The sequence below is a fragment of the Peromyscus eremicus genome, chromosome 11 (genome assembly GCF_949786415.1).
Source record: "Peromyscus eremicus chromosome 11, PerEre_H2_v1, whole genome shotgun sequence".
NCBI lineage: Eukaryota > Metazoa > Chordata > Mammalia > Rodentia > Cricetidae > Peromyscus > Peromyscus eremicus.
Window position 1 is genome coordinate 61,900,503 of NC_081427.1, and position 6,732 is coordinate 61,907,234.

The 6,732-nt window shown below is 37.6% G+C and overlaps 1 pseudogene; it reads right to left on the reverse strand.

Moving 5' to 3' along the window:
• Positions 1–1,437: 1,437 nt before the first annotated feature.
• Positions 1,438–5,399, reverse strand: LOC131921570 (sentrin-specific protease 2-like; annotated as a pseudogene).
• Positions 5,400–6,732: the final 1,333 nt, after the last annotated feature.

Consider the following 6,732-nt stretch of genomic DNA (forward strand, 5'->3'; position numbering starts at 1 on the left):
AAACTATTTGTCTGCATAAAAAGTTAATGAGGTACATTTGCCTGTGATTCTCATTCTTTGTTGAGTGTTTGTGTGGTTTAGGTATCAGGATAACTGTGGCCACTTAAAAAAATTGGGCAATGCTCTTTATGTTTTTATTTTGTGGTATAATTTGAGGAGTATTGTCATTAATCCTTCTTGAAAAGTCTTGTAGAAATCTATGCTAAAACCATCTTGTCCTGGTTATTTTTCTTTTGTTTTGTTTTCTTTCATTGGTAGACATTTAATTACTGCTTCTGTTTTACTTGGGATTATAAGTCTGCTTAAATTGTTTATCTAATATTGTTTTAACTTTACTTGGTAGTATATAACAAGAAAATATCCATTATTTTTGCAAAATATTTTCTGAACAATTTTAAACTTTATTAAATAAAAATTGCATAAACACAACTATAAGATAATGAACAGAAAAGTTAAATACAATTTATCACATGTAAAATGGATTATTGTATAATGAGCAATATCAACCCTAAATCCCCACTTCCACAGTGAGAATGGGATACAGCAATATTAACCTAATGAATTAAGTAAAAAACATAACTTTAAATTGAATCAAACTTTCCAAATAATTCAATATAGCAAAGCTGAGGTTTGGATTCAATGAGACCTGGGATAATAATGGATATTTACCATTATAGTTACTTCTAATCAACTTCCAAAAACTAAGGAAAGTCTCCTTAATTCTGGGAAAGAATGTGTCTTTAAATAACCATGATGCTTTTCTCAACAGTTCTGCATCCTATGCAAGTCCAGTAGAGTATGATGGGTCAGGAAATTATCAGTATGTGCAGTTCATTGTCTTTTTTGTACTATTTTCAAGCTTTAAAAAATACATTAAAAAAAACCTCCATCTTCAATTTAACAGATACAACTCCATCATTAGAAATGAGAGTCAACACTTCATGCCTCTTCTTGCTGATGTCCCTCCTGATCTTAAGCAGGAATGACATTGTGATGGGCATTCCTTTTAAGAGTAAACAGTTCAAACAAGGAATAGAGTTGGTAACTAGAGAATATTGTAAAATGACAACTGCCAAGGTTTGCAAATGAGTGAGAGAAAACATAAACAATCATTGGTGGGGGAAGAAGACAAAAAAATCATAAACTAAATCCAACATTAAACCAATTCACAAACTAAATCCAACATTAAAACAATGTTTTTTGAACATGTGTTCTTGTGTGGGTTGAATTGCACTTTCTAAGCTTGCAGTAGTTGCATGCAGCCTATACAAGGCATTAGGCAGGACTCCCCAGGTCAGGACTACATTGAAGAGAGTGTGCTTCCTCCATGTCAGGCAGTTTAGTATCTGTTTAAATCTTTTCAACCCATCTTGTTTGAGGTATATAGAAACATCAATGGAAAAGTGCAGGGGTGCCATACCCACAGGATCGATGTTGTTATAGTAATTGACTATGCAGGATTTCTCACACCATCCTCTTCCTAAAGATGGACATGTGTTGCTGAGAAAAGGTAAGCGGTTGATCTCTAGAAATGTAATCTGCATATTTACAAGTAAAAATTCCACAGTCACTCCCATTCAGTTGTTGAGGAATCTCCTTTGATGTCATACTGTATCTTTTCCACTCCAAAGGGTCCAGCTCAATGTTCCTTCGAGTTTTGCTCTCATTTTGTAAATATTCAAAGATGGTCTCACAAATACTCTGCCCTGTCTGTCCCATTGAATCAAAGTATATGATACTCTGTTTCTTTGGTTGATTACTATTAGGCTCCAATGTACCTTCTGGTGAATAGGTACTAGAATAATTTCTTTTTCGAACAGTTTTATTCCTCGAGTCCATCTTTTAACTGAACAGTAGCCACCATGCTTTAGTTTAGGATAAAAGAAAATGTTGAACACATGAATAGCTGGGTACCCTTTTTTGTTATTTCTCTCAACCAGAAGATTCATGTAAAAATTTATAACCTCATCATTGAGCCACTCACCATTCTCTGGTGTGTGGATATCTCCTCGAGTAATATGCAATTTTAATGCACTAGTTAAGATTTCTTCCTGGGGTTCTGGACCTAGTGCATTTCTTATTTCCTTTTCCATGTCCTCTGTAACATTAAGGACTTCATCTGTTCCTCTGCCCTTTTCCTGTTCTGCAACAGGCTTTTTCTCTGCCATAACTATTGGCATCTTGTTGGGGAGTGACCTATTGCTGCCACTATGCAGGAAGACTTGAGCCTCTGCTCTTAGCAAGTGAGGCTCCAAGTGGTGTCCCCTTCTTCCTTCAAGGTTTACTGCATCTTTTTTCTGTGTATCAGAAGAGTTCTCTGTACATGTCCTCACTTTCAAGTCTGGTGAGACACATTCTTTTATTGGAACAACAGTGGATTGTTTAGGATCACAATCAGTTGTTCTGGATCCATGACTGTCCTTCCACACAATCTTTGATCTTCACGGTATCTACCCGGGTTGTGAGAGCTCTCTGTGGGTCAGATTTCATATTATCACTGGGTGGAAGGTGCTGCAGTAACCTTTGGTACTTTTGCCTTTGGTGGTTTTCGGCATATTCCTCCATGAGGCAACAGGGCCGCTTGCGACCCTTCCCACCATCCCCAGACTCTCTTCCAGTTACAGCCTGCTCCTGTGGACCTGTGGCCCACTCTAGGGGCTTTAGTTGTCTTAGACTTTCTTGACGGGATTCCCGTACCTCATCCTTGCATGGCTGTTGACTTTGAAGCTCTCGGTCTTGCTGTTCCTGAGGTATCCTCTTCTGAGTTTTGCTGGGCTCTTCAAACTCCAAACCTGTTCCACCCTCATTTTTGCATTTGAGTTTTTTACCTTGTCCCAAAGCTTCAGACTCAATCTCTGTTCCATCTTCATCCTTGTATTTCCGTTTTCGACCTTGCCCAGAAGCTTCAGGCTCCATCTCCATCCCACACTGTTTAGGTTGCCACAAGGACTCACTTCTGGATTTGCTGAGTGCTGACTCCCCAGTATGGTATAGCCTTCCTATTTCCAAATGAATGCAACTGTCTGCCTGAATCTGGCTAGGTATTTTTGGGCTATTGTCACACTAGTATCTGAAGTATTACTTATTCTAGTAATGTTATAATCCACAAATTGGTTCAAGGTCAGAAACCTATCAGTCCATAGGATGAAGAGCTCAGAATAGCTTTTCTTTATAAACAAGAGTTGACATTGGATGTCAGGTCAGTCAGAGTACAAAGCCAATTGAGCTGGCAATGGGAACCAACTAACTGTCAATAACCAAATGTTGGCAGTTCACCAGGGTCCACTGTGGGAAACCCCGTGGACTTCTAGGATTACTATCAGAAGTGTCCCGCAAGGGCTCAGTAACCAACTAAAGATCCAGAACTTTGAAACTGGATGAATTGTCCTAGCCACTGTAAGACACCAGGCCTTAACCATGCAAATAACACATCAGAGGCAAGCCTCACAAGTGATGCTTGTCTCAGAGGTTGCCCTACCCACAGCCTTCAAGGTTCCATATCTGATTGTGATGTGACCTGAAAGAACGTAAATACATGTTATTTGGAGGGTGGCAGCCTTGCTCAGTCAGAAGTTGAAAGTCAGGGTTAAAGTGTTACACACTAATCATACACATCTCAGTTCACTTCTGGAGAGCACAGGGTTACATAGATCGTCTCAGTACAATCTAGCTTGTCCTGATTAGTACATTTTTTAGGAAATTGTCCATCAGAGTCAATAATAGAAAACAAATTATAATTGCCCTTTAAAATGGCTCCTCATGTATGCTTACTAATTACAAAGAAAAAAGAATTTTACAGTTATAAAACCCAGTAGGTACTGTTGTGTGACAAAACTTTTAATGTGGAAATGAAACATATGTCTACTCTCCCCAGATAGAGAACCCAGGATAGATCAAAGTACAGATACCCCCAAAGTCCAACTTGTTGAACAAATAAGTTTTATTGGGGTTGCTTAGAGTAATATGGGTGAGGGGTTATTTACAGGAGCAGAAATGACTCAAAGACAGGTGCATCATCATAGCATGAGTGACAGCTCACAAAAGCTGGGAACCTGGAAACACTGCACACCCTTCAGGCAACTCAATAGGCTGGAGAGTGTTATTTCTGGGTGCCTCAGTTGATCTAAACCTCTTTTAAGCAGCTGGCTTGTTTCTGCTTCTTCCAGGTAGCTGGTCTGAGGTTGGCTCTTCTGAGAGTCTTCCTTTCTGCTCAGCTTCCTTCCATTGAGAGGTACTCAGTTTTTATTGCTTATTTTGGCAAGGAGGGTTCTAGTGAATCTTGTCAGTTTCAGGGACTTTCTGAGCTCTTTTGAGTTGTTTGTCTTCCCACTTAAGGAGCTTCCCATCAGGGTGGAATGTTTCAATCTTGGAGGAAACTGTTGACAACAGGTACCAACACACCAAGGATAAGTACGCTGCCATAAGAGAGTAAATAAAATCTCAGCATTGTCAATAGGATTCATTGAGAAAAAGACACATCACTACTTTGGTGACAGTCCTGGCAATAACACAAGCCCTGAACTCGTCCCTAGAAGACAGTAGTAGGAATTAAATTGGAGCTGGAGTTACAGATGTGTGGTTTTTCAGTGGGTGCAAGAATCTGAATGCAGTCGCCATCATTATACAACAAATACTTTAACTACTGATGTTCTCTGGCCCCTTGAGTAACTCTTTCATCTAATTTAAAAAGTAGAGATTTTTCACAAAAGTGTGAGCAAAGATATAGAGACATATATTGTTTGTGTTTACCATTGAAATGTAACACTTAACCAACTGTGTAAGTATATTTATACCATTGTTTTATTGTAAGGAAAAAATGTACTCTTTTCTGTAAAAGGTTTGACTTTCTTATAATTTTTATTTCGCCAGGTGTCATTTTATTCTTACCAGTCTTCTTTCTCCCCTTTCTAATTACACCTTGGAGATATTTATTCACAAGCAGAAAAAAGTTCAAATTCCCACACTGATCTTTACATTGCTGAATAACTTAATGACCGGACTCCCTTTATATTGGTGAACATTCTGTTTAGAGGATAAATTTACTCTACTAGGATTGTAAAAGCAGGTGTTTTTAGCTTTAGCTTGTGTAAGCCATTAGGAAGTTGCTCCTACCTTAAATATATCCTGTCAGCTTCCTGAAGATGATCTACTTCCTGGTGCAATTGGGTGTAGTAAGCATTCCCATTGAAATCACCAGCCCTCAAATAACAACACAGAGATTTATTATTAATTATGAAAGCATGGGCTTAGTTTAGGCTTTTTTCTAACTAGCTCTTACAACTTAATTAACCTGCTTCTATTAATCTATGTTCCATCATGTGGCTTGATTACCTTTCCTCTGTCCCATATGTCCAACTTTTTCTGCCTCCTGTTGGCATTTTCCGAGCACCCAGATTCATCCCTTTCACTTCTCTCTCTCTCTCTGCTGGAAATCCTGCATATCCTCTCCTGCCTAGCTATTAGCCATTCAGATCTTTATCACACCAATCACAACAATACATCTTCACACAGTGTACAAATATCCCACAGCATTTCCCCCTTTTTATTTAATTTAAAAGGAAAATTTGTAATTCTAACATATATAACTGTATACAGTAAGAAGAATTATCAGATAAGAATTACATTCACAATGTTCAGTCCATTTGTATTGGCAAATTTGGAGAAAGTGCTATAATATCTATCTTTGTGAATCCAAAGTTTTATACCTAAACCATTTTTCTACCATAACTTGCATTACCATCCTAAAAATATTTTTTAGACTTTAAAACATTCTTAGATAAACAACTTAAGATTTTATGTTTCTCAGCCTTATAAACATTATATCTCTGATGTAAATTTCTTTTCTGAATTTGGTAACAAGGAAAATTGTAACTATAACTACCTAGTCTTCAACCCCATCAAAGAACGGAGAAGGATATATTACCTCAGTAAACAGGAAGTGCAGAGCAAACAACTTCCAAAACTATAGAAATGGCAAAGATATCTGGCTGCCTGGACAGTCACTCAAGGTCCTTCTACAATGTTGGGACATTTATCTTCATGCTACAGGCCCAGAATATCTGACAGTTTTCTGTGAAGCAGGAATTTTGAAGGACTGTCCTATATTTTAAAGTTCAGCCATTGCTTTCTTTTTGTCTCCTTCTTGTCAAATTTGAACAGCATACTGTCAGCAGTCAAGGCAAGGACAGTTTCTTTCCTAATAGCTAGTTTTGCCACATTGAAAGCAAACTCCACATGGATGTTCTTCGATACCCATCATTCTTTTTTGAAGCAAATTGGCACTTCCAGGAGCAGACATGTCTCACTGTCATGATAAGCCTTATGTTATTAAAACATCTTAAATGTCATATTCTATAGATCTCTAAAGTGTTTGAAGACAACTTATCTATCTAAAATATGTCTCTGTTTCACTTTGAAAGCATACTTAACTTGAATACATGTTTGATTCTTTTTTTTTTTTTTTTTTTTTTTTTTGGTTTTTCAAGACAGGGTTTCTCTGTGTAGTTTTGCACCTTTTCCTGGAACTTACTTGAGAGCCCAGGCTGGCCTTGAACTCACAGAGATCCACCTGGTTCTGCATCCCAAGTGCTGGGATTCTTATAGAAGACTACTAACCTGTATTTCTTAATTATCTTAAATAGTTTATAATAATAGTTTCCAAGAACTAGAAATTTACATTACATTGTTAAATGAACTGCATAGGTATAATACCTTAAACAAGAGTAGAAACAT